This window comes from Rhea pennata, chromosome 12 (genome assembly GCF_028389875.1).
Source record: "Rhea pennata isolate bPtePen1 chromosome 12, bPtePen1.pri, whole genome shotgun sequence".
Classification (NCBI taxonomy): Eukaryota; Metazoa; Chordata; class Aves; order Rheiformes; family Rheidae; genus Rhea; species Rhea pennata.
Window position 1 is genome coordinate 13659150 of NC_084674.1, and position 13117 is coordinate 13672266.

The window sequence follows — 13117 nt, forward strand, 5'->3', positions numbered from 1 at the left end:
CTTTGGAAATCCCTCTGCTATGCAAGTGGATGCTACTGAGGTGGGAAGCTGCAGTGCCCTCTTCTCTCTGCACTTCACAGTCTTTCCAAAGAACACTGTGCACCTGCAAAGCCAGCGCCCAGTTTATTTGCAGAAGCAATTAAAGGCAACCCATCTTGTTGCTCTAGATCCTTGATGTTTATTCTTCCGTTTTGATATTCTTCTCCTAGAACAGTAATTCATACACGAATTGTGTATGTAATGCTAGAACATTAACAACTCTATTTGTATTGCAATTTACTTTTTAATATTTATTCTCTATCATGTCTCCATCCAGACAGCTCAAATAAGTCCATCTTATCACTAGAAAGTGTTTCTCAGTTTTACTGATGGCATGTATGCTTGGGGAATGATGAGCTTCCTACCTTAATAAGCAGCAAAAAGAGTTTTTCCTCTTCTGCTGTCTTCTCCCCTCCCCCAGTCCACTAGTGTGTCAAAACCTTGAGTTTTGTGTAAAGTTGTTAAATAAGCTTCTAGGCAAAATAAAAGATCAAAAGGGGTCTAATTAGCTGCAGTCTACTTAGGAATTGTGGATGTTCACCTAGTTTTATAAATTGACACTTTTAACATTAAAACTCAAAGCAAAAAACGATGTAATTATTCCTTTTTTTTTTGAGCTTAGGTTTAATATCTTTATTGAAAATTGGGTACTTCTATGGCATCTCAAGATGCTTTATTCTATCAAATCTGGAGCAAGTCATTTTTCTTTTTGGATTGTAATGTGGTATAAATGATAAGGGCCTGATTCAGAAAGATTTTCTTTCCTCCCCATTGGCAGCCTGATGAGAAAGCCTCATAGTCACATCACAATAACCTTGGAGATAATCTGTGGCTTGAGTTTTTGTGAAAATGCTCACTTTAATGCGAGGGAAAAGAGTGAAATTTTGAGCTCTTAGGGTGCCCAAACCTAGCTTGTTGTCACAAGATTTTTTACCCCCCCCTTCTTTTTTTAATTTATTTATTTATTTGCCAGGTGTAATGTGCCAAGGCAAAAGCAGATTTCTGCTAGGATGTTTCTGTGCTCCTTTCACTGCTCTGGGAGTACTTTACATTACATTTAAATTTCAGAGAAGGCAGCAGGTATTCAAATGGAGAATTTCTGATGCTTAAAGCCAAAGGAGGGGAGAGAGATATATGGATGAGTGTTTTCTATAATTTTTTCAGTTTTGTTCTGATAAGACTTGATCATATGTCTTGTTTCTCAATCTCCAGACATTTGAATGTACCATGTATGATTAATTTTCACGTGTTAAATATTGCTAAATTTGACCTCATTGATCTAGAGTAGTGTGGACAGATGAGGGGAGGGTCATCATGAAGTCATGTGTTAGGGCTAGATGGATTATGAATATTATTTATACTGCGGCTAGAGACACAGGCTTCATTTAGATCTAAAGTTTGATGGTTCTGGCATTTTACTAATACATAGGAAGTCTTGGTGCCTGCCCTAAAGACCTTACCACCCATAGAGACAAATGGCAAATGCAGGTTTGTTTGAGGGTGATTGCTGAAAAGGGTCAGTCCTTCAGTGAACTTCAGACTTTTTTGATGTTTATCTAAAAGTACATGCAAATGGAGGTGGGTTTCTTTGATCTGGGGTTCTCATGAGAACTGCCTTATGTAATTTCAATTGCTCCCTGGCTTGTATCATAAATACTGTGAGTGAGGTCTCCCCTGGGATTTGGCACAGCCCAGATTTTAGCTGGATTGGAAGGGAAGTGGGGCAAGATTTATGCAGCAAAACAGGGCTTGCAGAAAAGAAATTTTTATTGGTATTTTTTATATTTTTCTAATTCGAAAGTTTCAGTTCTTGATGATCATGCTGGGCACAGGTTCAAGATTTCATGTGCACTTGTCTCAGCTCAAATGCTGGAGGAAGCTTCTGCGATGGGATATGGATCTTTTTCCTTCAAAAACATAATTTTTCATTAGACTGTCGGATTTGGATAAGAACTTTCTTTAAGAATCCAGTGTGGATTGATTGAATAGTTCTGACTCTGCTTCTCTGATCTAGTGTAGTGATTAGAGGAGAGCCTTTCAGGTGTCCCTGGGACAGTGAGAGATCTGGCTACTTGCTTCTGTAGGATTTTCAGTAATTAGAGCTGACTGAATTAAATTCCTAGTACATTTATATATTATTGATTCATTATGAAGGTTTATTGAGAGAATGGTGTTCATTCTTTATTACTCCTCAGTTGTTTTATGACCTTAGTAGTAAACAGACACTGCTTTCCACCTCAGTGACAGCGCCTTTGTGGAAAGGATTCATTTGTTCTTTTCTTGTGCATACTCCATACGGACTTTGCTGCTATATGGAGTATGTTAGTCCAAGCCTTTTCCCGTTTGCTATTTAGCAAGATGCCCACTGGCTTCAGTGGAAAGAGATGGTGCCCAAAAGCAGCCCTAGAAACTGTTGCAGTTTGTTGCAATGAGTGGCTCAGGCGATTTTGTGGCTGATGCAACATAAGGCTGCTTTTGTTAAGGAATTAATGAAGTAGAGTTTTGGTCCCTCTGTCTCACCCAGAGCAAGCGGAGACTGGTGTTCTCTTTGGCTGTATGTCAGGACGTGGACTTGACCTCCAGTGAACAGACTGATGTTGTTGAGCTGCTCTGAGATGTTGACCATACTGCAGAGAGGGCTTATGTCATATGGAGCATCACTCTTGGGAAGCTGAGCTTGGACAGCACCGAGCAGCTTCCATCTGACTCTCATATTGCTATAATGGTCATTAAATAGCACTTTAATGTTTTACAGCTCAATGCTTTCATTTAAATATGTAACAAAGATTTTCCGTTAAGGGAATTTAGCTTAATCATCTGGTTGCATGGCTGATTTGAGTAGTGGAATAGAAGTCTGCACAGTTCCCCAAATGCACCAGAGAATGAAGTCCTTATGATTTAGTAAACTGTACAAGGTGAAGTATCTGGACTAATCAGTGGATCAATGGAACATGTCACAAATGCGTGCACATGTTAGAGGAAGGGAACTGACACTTCCATCAGACACAGCTGCTATTTAAAATGAAATGAATATGCTTCTTGATTCTTTTGCTTAGTCTTTCCTAAGTTTTCCTTGTGCCAACCTGCATGTTCTAAGTACTTCATTTAGAAACATGTGAATCTTACTTTTGTTCTTGTTCCTCAGGAACATGCAAGTGTTGTAAATCAAACTATATTTTAACCCTTTAGAAAGTCATCTGTGAGTTGGCAGATGTACCGTACAGCTGCCCATCAAATCCAGTAAATTGCCCATAGCTAATGCCTGGTGCTGTAGTGCAAGTCCAAAAATTCCCAGTGTATCTCACCAGTTAGGTAATAAAGAGAGAAACACAATGTCCATAACGCTATGCTACGGAGCTGGATAAAAGGCATTATGATATGTATTATTATTAGACTTTGACGACCTAAAAAATTAGTGGATTAATCATGTAACTGTATAATTTATGATTACCTAAAAGTGCTCCCTCTTAAAAGGCTAGCTGCAGATTTGATTTTCTTGTGCAGAAGTGAGTTCCCAGCTACTCAGTGTGATTTGTTTGATTTATTGCAACTGAGCTGTAATTGTCACTAATTTTACAGAATGCATCCAGAAACAAAGTTAATACTACTTTTCCACTGAAGCAAGCAGTCAAGTGTGTTTGTATTGTCTTCTCCTGGAGAAATCAAATGAGGGCTTAGTCCTAAAACTCACTTTCGATATTTTGAGTTCTTGAAAGTTTCTTTAGAGTTTTCAAAGATAGGAAATCCTCTAGAGAGCCTCTCATCAACATAAAAAGAACTTGAAATTTGTGAAATAATTAACTTCTGTAATTTTTTGGCATTTCTAAAACTCCAAACATCCAAATGGCTCTATTTTGACCATTTTGGTTTTAAAAGTGTGTATCAGAGTACTGGCTTTTCATTTCCTTTTGACTGACAGCTGCTGGAATCAGACAAGATACATCCCTTGGATACTGCTGGACAAGGCTTATAGGTAGAAGTAATATGTCTTATTAGACAAGCTGGTACAGCTGGAAAACTTGGGCAAACTTCAAGGCATGTGAGCCCTTCTTTAAGTCCGAAACAGAAGCAACAACTTTCAACACTAAACACATACTGAGTGAACAGTTGCTCAGGGTGTAGTTAGGTATGTGCCAATTAGATCATCTCTGGAAAAGTGGTGGTGGGTACCTGTATCTCTAGGTTGTAACAACTACAACAAAATACTTCCGGATTATTTGTAAGCATCATTTAAGACATAGATGATGGATGACAGATTTTTTGCGAGGAAGAGTCTTTGTGTTATACGAGTGGGAAAGCTGAACTGAATTAGTGGCAACATATGAACATGAAAGCTCCTACTTTATGCACAGAAATATGTTTCTTCCAGAAATGACTCAAGTGTGTTTCAACTTTTCTTCCTTTTCAATCTCTACAGGCTCTTATGGGAAACTCAGAAAATGGCTTTCATATTGACAGCCTTTCCTGCCGTGACACAGACAGAGTAATCTTCAACGTGGAAGGTGAAACCATGTCCCTGGGGTAGCGAGTCCATGGAGAAGGTCACATGTGACTGACAACGCTGAGCTAGTGAGATCTGCTGTTCTAGTTTTGTCAATGATTACCCTGGCCTGACAAAGGTTCTACCATAAGCATTGTGGTAACTTCTTAAAGTTGATTGGGAGCTATTAAAGAGTGATAAAAATCAAGATATTTCTGACCATGGTGATCAAAGGAGGAATTCAGTGATACTACAATAGGTGCTCAGAGTTCTCTGGGCATTGCCATCGGTATTGTTTAATGACCCAAGTGCTATAGCTGTGTTGGGTAAATAGCTTTGGCAGGTATATAGAAAAGAAGTTCTGGGGAAACAGGGATTTCAGAGCAGCAACATAACTCACTGGCCTACAATCCACTCTTCTTGAACACTGGCAGTTGTCATATTGTGCCTGTCAGCCAGCAGGCTGACCCTACTTCGAGAATCCTGATCTGTTTAGAAACCTGCATATTTCCTCTCTCAGATTTCAAACATGTTACTTGTGGTCTAAATGCAACAGTTCCACCAGCTGAGCTGCTGAAGGTTTCTTTCTGGCTGAGGTTACAGGACACATGTTAAAAGCTGGTGTCAAGTGAATACTGCTTAATAGGGTTCTGAAATTTTCCTCCTTCAAGAATAAGGGTAATTAAATGCTCATGCCCAACCTATATGAATATGCTATTTTGCAAAACAAGTCCTTCACCCTACCATGTTGAAAGATTTAGTGGCCTGTGCTAAGAAGCCAGGAGGCTTGGGGCATGGAAAGCATTATGTCAAGAGCTGCATGAGCAAAGCCACCAAGTCCCTTGACAATCCAGAATATTTCTTCCTCCATTATCTTCCCCCCTGACATGTGGATATCCCCTCCCTGCAGCTGGCTTGGTGTGTGGAGCAGTGGCTGGAGGGAAGTTGGCTCACTAAATCTTAAGCCTTTCATGCATGAGTCCCCAAATTGCCCAAACCCACCACACTTTGGAACGGTGTGAATCTCCTTCTTGTTTCTGCTGACCAACAGCCAGCAAAGTTTCCCAGGCATCGACTACGTATGTGTGTAGTAATGAGTCATTTCTTTGGGGCTATTGTTTAAGTCTTCAAACCATGGAAGGAAACTGGGAGCCCATTTAGATGTCATTAAAGGTCACTGGCTATTTTTATAGATTATGTTAGAGAAAACCAACTGCACAAAAAGAATATTCAGGTTGTGAAGTCAGGACTTTGAAAAATATTTTTAGTGGCCAACCTATCGCAAATTTCTATAGAACATATGCAAACTGTAATTTTTCAGGGGCTCAAAGTTTGGCCAAATATGTGCTGCTCTCCTAAATATTGTAAAATATATATATTCCATGGCACTATTGTGACCTTCCTGCCAAATTTTAAATCAGTGCTCCAAACTATAGCACTGAGGCTTTTCAGCCAAAGTCTTGTAAGAAATATCTATATATGTTTTTCAAATGTGGAAAAATTTTCCTCTAGTGGGTGAACTATTTTAGCTGAAATTTTACCCCAAATTCTAACTGGGGCAGATAATCAGCATGGAAAGTTTTAATTCAAAAGATTAATGTCTGGCAAAATTCTAAGCAACCAGAGTCTTATAATAGCGAGTTCTGTACAGCATAGCCTATCAAAAGGAAATAATTTTTTCTGTCTGTTTTGGTTTCGATGTCATTCCATCAAACATTTAGTTGGGGGAGACAGCATTAGGTTCAAACTCATTTTGATGCAATGAGCATTAGTCAGACATAAACAAATGGGCTGGGGGCAAACTGCACAACTGCCAAGTGGTGGGAGAGATTTTAACAAGGGGCCTTGCAAACTGTTTCCCTAAGTGAATGAAATTGCTTGAGAGCAGAAAACAGACCTCAGCCTGGACTCCGGTGGAACAAAGGGAGTTTGTACAACAAATGGGAGGCATGAGGGCTGCACAATCTTGAGCAAGGTACGTGATTGCTCAGAAGAGGCAGGTCAGGTTGGGAATGCTCTTAGTGTTCAGACCTAGCATCCAAGTGCTCTGAGTAGGAAGGCAGTGGATTTTTAACATTGTAGTGCAGCTGAATGAATGGTTGCTTCAACCAAGAGTCTGCCAGCTTGCTTTCTTGGGGAGAGTGGAATAATACTCCAGTGTTTCAGGGGTAATTTATGAGGTTGAACTGGATGTTATGAGATTAAATTGGCTCTGATGCAAACGTGGTTGAAAATGCTAATGTGTACATACACAAAAACTGCAGATACCGAGCTTCTTGAAAAATCAAACTTGTGGTGGCCAAACCTCAGGCAGCGTAAAATAAGGAGTAACCTTTGCTAATTCGCAGTCCTTGCACTGCGGCATGTTATAGGTGAGGGACCCCAAGCCTGCGAGAGAGGTGTGACTTACTTAAGACTGTATCGCAAGTCAGAGTACAGGTGATGTTTTGTTCCCAGGTTTGTGGTCTCATTGCTAGAACAGGGTGAATTACTAGGAAAGTTTACTTTTAATCTTCTCCATTGTTCTAGTTGCTGAGGTGCCTGGAATTTATCTCCAAAATATTTTGGAGGTGAAATGTGATGATAAAGCTAGAGCTCTTGGTTGCGCATGCTTTGATTCAGCTTCCTAACACTTTTGAAGGGGCTGAGTTTTACTAACCTGCCTTCTCCTTTGTTTTTTGACAAAGAGGTTAAAATAGCTTTTTAAAATTACTCTCCTACACTGAGTTCATGTCAGCTTTAGCTTAACTTGATGCACATTTCAGGGTCTTCAGAAGGTGGTGGAATCTTTCTACTTTGATGGAAGTAGATTTTGGTTATTTATTGCTTTTGCGGGGATACCACTAACTGGGACCAGTTAGTGGCCTTGTCGTGATTGACACGCACACACAGTGGGGAGGCAAGTCCTGCTGTCAGTGGCATAAATTACAGAACGACACTCAGATCTCGGGTGAGGTTTGGCAAGCACACAGTGTGCCCAGGGTTGTGCAGAAGGGCTGAGTCTTCAGTTCCTGTCCAGTTCCTTAAACAAAAACCTGCGCTTCCTCTCCTATATCTCTGGAGCCTCATAAGACCCTTCCTCTTCCCAGCATATCAAGTTGCAGCTGTATCAAGCCGACTAGCAGCAAATTGCTGTTCTTAGTTCTGACCTTGTTTTTCCTAAGCAAAAGGAAAAGGCTGAAAGTCCTGGTTTCTGCGGTCATAGGCTGACTGTGCTAACAGGCTCATATTTGTCCTGTTGAGAGACATCTGCATGCGTCTCGGCCGGGGAGAGCGTGAATGTGACTGAGGAGTGCTGGTGTCAGACAGGCATCGTGCCTTCCTTTTACCTGGCTGATGGGAACAGACAGGGACAAAGGTAAAGCTTGTAGCATGAAAAGGCTGCTTGTTGCAGCGTTTCATGGCCAGTGAGCGTGACCAGCCTTCAGGGCTAATTACCAAAGGAGAGAGAAGTATGTTGTTGTCAGCAGACCTACAGGGTTACTATTTAATGAAGCAGATATGCAGGTAACTTGTTCAGTGGCATAAATGAGTGAGTGACTTGTGTCCACAGGATGTAGATGTGCATGCCAGGGTGCTTCAGGTGGCTGTCGGCCCTTTGGGTCTCCTCTGTGTGCTGTTGAGCACAACTGTCCTTCCCTTAGCAATGAAGAATTGCACCCCTCTTTCCTCTTCTCCAGATTTTTTTCGCTATATTGTGTTAGTTCTCCTTTTCTCGTTTTTCGCTCCCATCTTTTTTCCCCTTCTATTGCCAGGCACCTCTTGTTTAGGCCATCTTGTCCTTTTACAGTTTTGCACTTTTTTTGTCTTCAATTAGTTGTTCTTCAGTTACTGATGCTAAATGGCATTGAATAGTGGTGTCATCACTATTTCATAAGGTCTACCTCATGTTCCCTGGCATTGGCTTTTGGAGCATATGTGAGCTGGGAACAGCCCGCACCTCCTGCCTCGCACTGTCCTGAGAGTGTTTGCGTTAGGATCCCCCACAGATCACAGCTGCTTAGCACGTCTGACAAGCGTTACTTATTTCTTTCTTGAGACTGCCTGTGGAGATGTACCTGGGGTTTGTGAGCTGTGCCAAACCCTGATGCTGTGCTGCCTGTGTTACTGTGAGTGTGAGGATGCCTCCCATGCTACAATAATCCCTTTGTGTCATTGCATAACTACACGCCCGAAAGTTAGTTGTTGGCTGATCAACTGCCTGTACTGGTCTCCATGGGAAAGAAGAGACAAAACAGAAGGTAATGAATCAAAAGGTGATTCTTTGCCCAGAGCGGTGGGTATGAACAGACCCTCTCTGATGACGGCTCTCTCTGACTCCTGAACTCTATTCATTCAATGTATTTCATCAAGAATCACCTCTCTGGCTTCTCCTGACTTCTGAGGTGGAAGAGCATCTCTACTACAACTTCTCTCAAAGTTTGTTTCTCTAAAGTCTATCTTTTGACCTGAGAGTAGAGGTACATTTGCCAGAGGACCTTTCTAATGAAAAAGTCAATTAATATATGTATATAAGACAGTGTTACAAACATGCTCGAACAATGTCTTTGTGTATTCACCAGAATGATTATTTAATTGTCAAAATTTCACCTCTCTGGGCTGCTGGAGTTTGCACTGTATTGGGAGGAACATCCTGATTTAGACTTCGTGTGATAGCAAGGGTTTTGAAACAGAACAGCCTAGCTGCGTATGAGGATCACAGGACTGCAGCAGCAGTTGCAGGTCAGAAGTGAGATGCATTGGCAGAAATTTTGGGAGAAGATGCACAATGTCTGTTTGACTCAAGCTTGCTATTTCCTGCTTATGGGGAAGTCCTTTCAATTCTTTTCACTGAAGGTTCACCAGGGCATTATAGTTTAGAAAAAAAAAAACACGTTTAAATTATATGTTTCCTGGAATTCATGCTCTGTTTTCTCTGGTGGAGAAAACATTTTTTTTTCTGGGATGTTAAGCAAACAGATCTTGGAAAAGAGTCAGTCTTCCCTTTATTCTCTTCTTTGTCTCTAAATGCTTCACAGACCACCTGATACGAGGTATTGAAGATGTTTTGGTGTACAGTTGTATTCTTGGCCTCAATTCAGGTCCCAAAAGTAACTGCCACCCACAGCAGAGTATAGGACGGGGATGTGAGAGTCAAAGCTGTGCTACTGAGCAGATGCTCTGAATCCCAGACTCTTGTTCTGCGTCTGTGTAGAAAACATAGATTGTTACGGAAGCAACTGCTGCTGGCTGCCTCATTTCCAGGTCCTCACCAAACTATTTGTAATGATGCTAGGAAATGCACTTGTTTGTGTTTATGCTGCTTATTCTTTGCATCTTCTGCCAACAGGATCCAGACCAACTCTCAGACGCTGCAGTCCTGTGCCATCCACTGAGAACAGTTATCCAGCTAAACTGGGCATTGGTGACCTTGCAGGGGAAATGGAAGGCCTAGTTGTCATGGCACCAGAGGGAGCAGCAGAGGGTGAAACAGCATCACAAGCCAAGGTGGAAGCAGAAGAACAGGCAGAAGAAACAAGGGAGATGGAAATCCCAGAGGGAGCAGGCCCATGTGAAGGGACGATCACCCCTGAAAGAGCAGCAGCAGAGCAGGCAGAGGCAGAAGAAGCAGCAGTGGTAGTGATGGAAGTCTCAGAAGATCTGGAAGGAGAAAGAGTTGCCGAAGCATTTGCCAGAGCAGCTGAAAGGATAGCAAAATCAGAAGTAGCTAAGGTGTTGCAATCAGCAATAGCTGAGGTAGAGACCATCACAGCCTCCAGTTGCCTCTTGGGGGAAAACAGGATGTGGATGTAGCTCCTCTTTAGTTAGGTTCACAGATACTCAATGGTATGGGAGGCTGCAGCTCTAGAGCCGATGCTAAAGCTCTAGAAAGGCCAGAGCCTTTCAACCTTGCCCTCTGAATGCCTCGGCTGGATGGTATTATATTCCTGCTTAGCCTCGAGCTATGGACAAAATTTTTATTCTGGAAAATTGGAACATAATCAAAAAAAAAAATCCTTGAAACTCCTGCTAAGAGTTTGTGTTCTTTTCCCATCTGGTTTCCTGCTGTCGTTCACATGAGTTTGTTTTGTTTTGTTTTTCATGATAAGGGGCACTTTATCATGCCTGGTATAGTTAAGGATACAAAGCACTCTCCATTACAGCCCCGCTGGCCACATGCTCATCCTATTCTAAAGTATTCATATTTGGGGATCAAAAAAGGTCTACACTTGATGTTTACTCTGACAAGAATTTTTATTTGACGTTTGAGCAATTATGCCTTGTGCTGTTCGTGAGTTTGCTGAGGTTGATAAATGCACTTTTCCCATTTGAAAAACCTGTCTTTTAACATTAATGATGTAGTGACAGATTTTCAGCAGGGCTGGGAGTCAAATTTGCCAGGGCTCAGTGCCCACTCTGAGAGCCGATTTTCAGATGTGCTCGGCACCCAGCAGCTCCCCATGGGGTGCTAGGCCTTTGGTCATATTTGTTCCCATGTGCGGAGCTCATTTGAAAAGCTGACTGACTGCAGCATCACTAAGCATCCACCTTCTGCATTCAGGACTGCACACAGGAAAACCTGGATCTCATCTCCATAGTCTTTGATTTCATTTTGGGTTTGCAGGTCCAGCTTGCTGCTATCTCTGTTTCCTGGGCTCCAGAGCTGTCCTGAGTATATGTCATTTCTGTAGCATATCTCCTTTTAATGTATTTCCCAATTTGGGCAAATAGCTTCGCTCAGAAAGGGTGCTTCAGTCTGTGTTTAAGTGTGTGTTTAAGCTTTCTGCAGATCAGCTGGATTTAGGCACATACCAAACAGCTTTTTTTTAAGTCAGACTGTGGGCAGAGGCCTTTATTTTTAAATATTAGCAGCTTATTTTCCAGTGATTTCATAAAATTGCTCATGTGTTTATGCTGTTGACTTTTCAGCTAAAAGAGAAGAGGAGGAACGCATGGCTAAAGCCGAGGAACAGCTCTCAACAGGAGGAGAAGGAATGGGTAGAAGAGGGTGAGGTAAAATGAAATGAAGAAGAGGTGGCATTCAGGATCATATCTAAAGGGGGTGCCATTAACCGCTCCTGGAGTGCAATAGGACTGCCAATTGCATCCCTTTTGTGAGTGCCCATATGGTTGAAAATAAAGATATGCCATATTCCACACTCAACAGTGTCAAAAGTCTTTAGAAAGCTGCTGTTTCATGGCTTTATGAAATTACAGCTCCATACCCCCTCCTTTAAGATGAGAGAGGGCAAAAGTTGATGAGCAAGAGCTGATATTGGAAAACGTGTTGCTGGCCAGAAGTGATATAAAAACAAACACCCCAAACAGGTTCAAGCCCTTGTGTCCATAATCCGTGAGGTGGTTGATGCGAGCACAGCTAATGTGAGTTAGTTTCACATCCAAATGGAGTGAGTGTTTGCTGGCAGTCTATTCAGCTTGTTCCAGCTCTGAAATAAGTTTCTTATGGTGTGGTGGGTGTTGTCATATTTTCTCTAATTCTGGTTACTCATCTGGAAAAGGGAATGAGAAAGGTCTCTCTCTCCAGATGAGAAAATGAAAAGTAAAGTAGAAAAAAATCCACAAAAAAGTTGAGAATTGAGAAACATCATTTGCAAAATGGTGGCAGATTTGTTAAAGGAAATGTGTCCCCAAGCAGTACAGATTGATCCTGAAATCAGGCTTCTGCTATTTGAGAGAAAAAACATGAAGTTTGTTGGAAGATTTTCTCAGTCCATAGGAATAGGTGAACCTGTGCTGTAGTAGGAGTTCGATGATGGGTGAGTCACCATAAGTAGTAAATGGTAATTAAGTGTTAGAGAGAGTAGGGGATTAGAAGAAAGCCAGTCTTCGTGTATGTCTCCGAGATTTTCCTGTGAAGGATGATCACACCTCAGAAGCACTTGATGCCTTCAGTAAATGACTGCTTCATGAATTCCTTCCACATACTTCTAGTTTGCAGCTTCAGTTTTGCAGTTAGCAGCCTTGGGGGAGAGAAGGTCAAATCAGTAGCTGAATAGAAAACTTTTGAGTCAAACTCAAGTGATACTGTGAGTGCCTCTCTGATTTGTTGCTACACTCCAGGTGGGGTAGCTAGTTGATGTCACCAAGTACTCCAGGTGAAAACTTAGCTTCCTGGCCACAGATGGTCATGAAACAAGCCATAGCACTAAGAGATTGCAGTCCTGGATTCTGCCCTGCGATGTGAGAGTAATGACAACCCAGTTCCCTAAACCCGTGAGTAGCTGCAGCTGGATATGATATTCTCCATATACTTTACCTCCAGCTTACTGCTTCCAGTGGTGTTTCTATGAGAAACTGAGCGGCTATCCCAGTGCACCCCAGAAGTGGCTGCATGTTGGTGGCAGATACGGCATTGTATGGAGCTGTTCTGTCCATGAGGAGGTGTCAGAAAAGACCCGCTGATATAACCGGAAGGCATCAGGGCTCTGCCACTACCTTGTGTCGAGGTGGCTGGCAATGAAGTTCTGCCTCTGTGTGTCTGTACTGGGATTCATGCCCTTGTATCACCATGAAGCCAAGGTGTTTCAGTGCTAGGCTTGGGTGTCTGCACCTCTGCAATGACTAGCCACTGCTCTGCTGGTGGTTCTGCACAGCACG

The 13117-nt window shown here is 42.0% G+C and overlaps 1 long non-coding RNA gene across 1 annotated transcript; it reads left to right on the forward strand.

Moving 5' to 3' along the window:
• The first annotated feature begins 4617 nt into the window (after positions 1-4617).
• On the forward strand, positions 4618-11501 carry LOC134145934 (uncharacterized). The gene is made up of 3 exons (XR_009959721.1): positions 4618-4658; positions 9849-10255; positions 11429-11501. It is a non-coding gene; the product is annotated as an uncharacterized LOC134145934 (long non-coding RNA).
• Positions 11502-13117: the final 1616 nt, after the last annotated feature.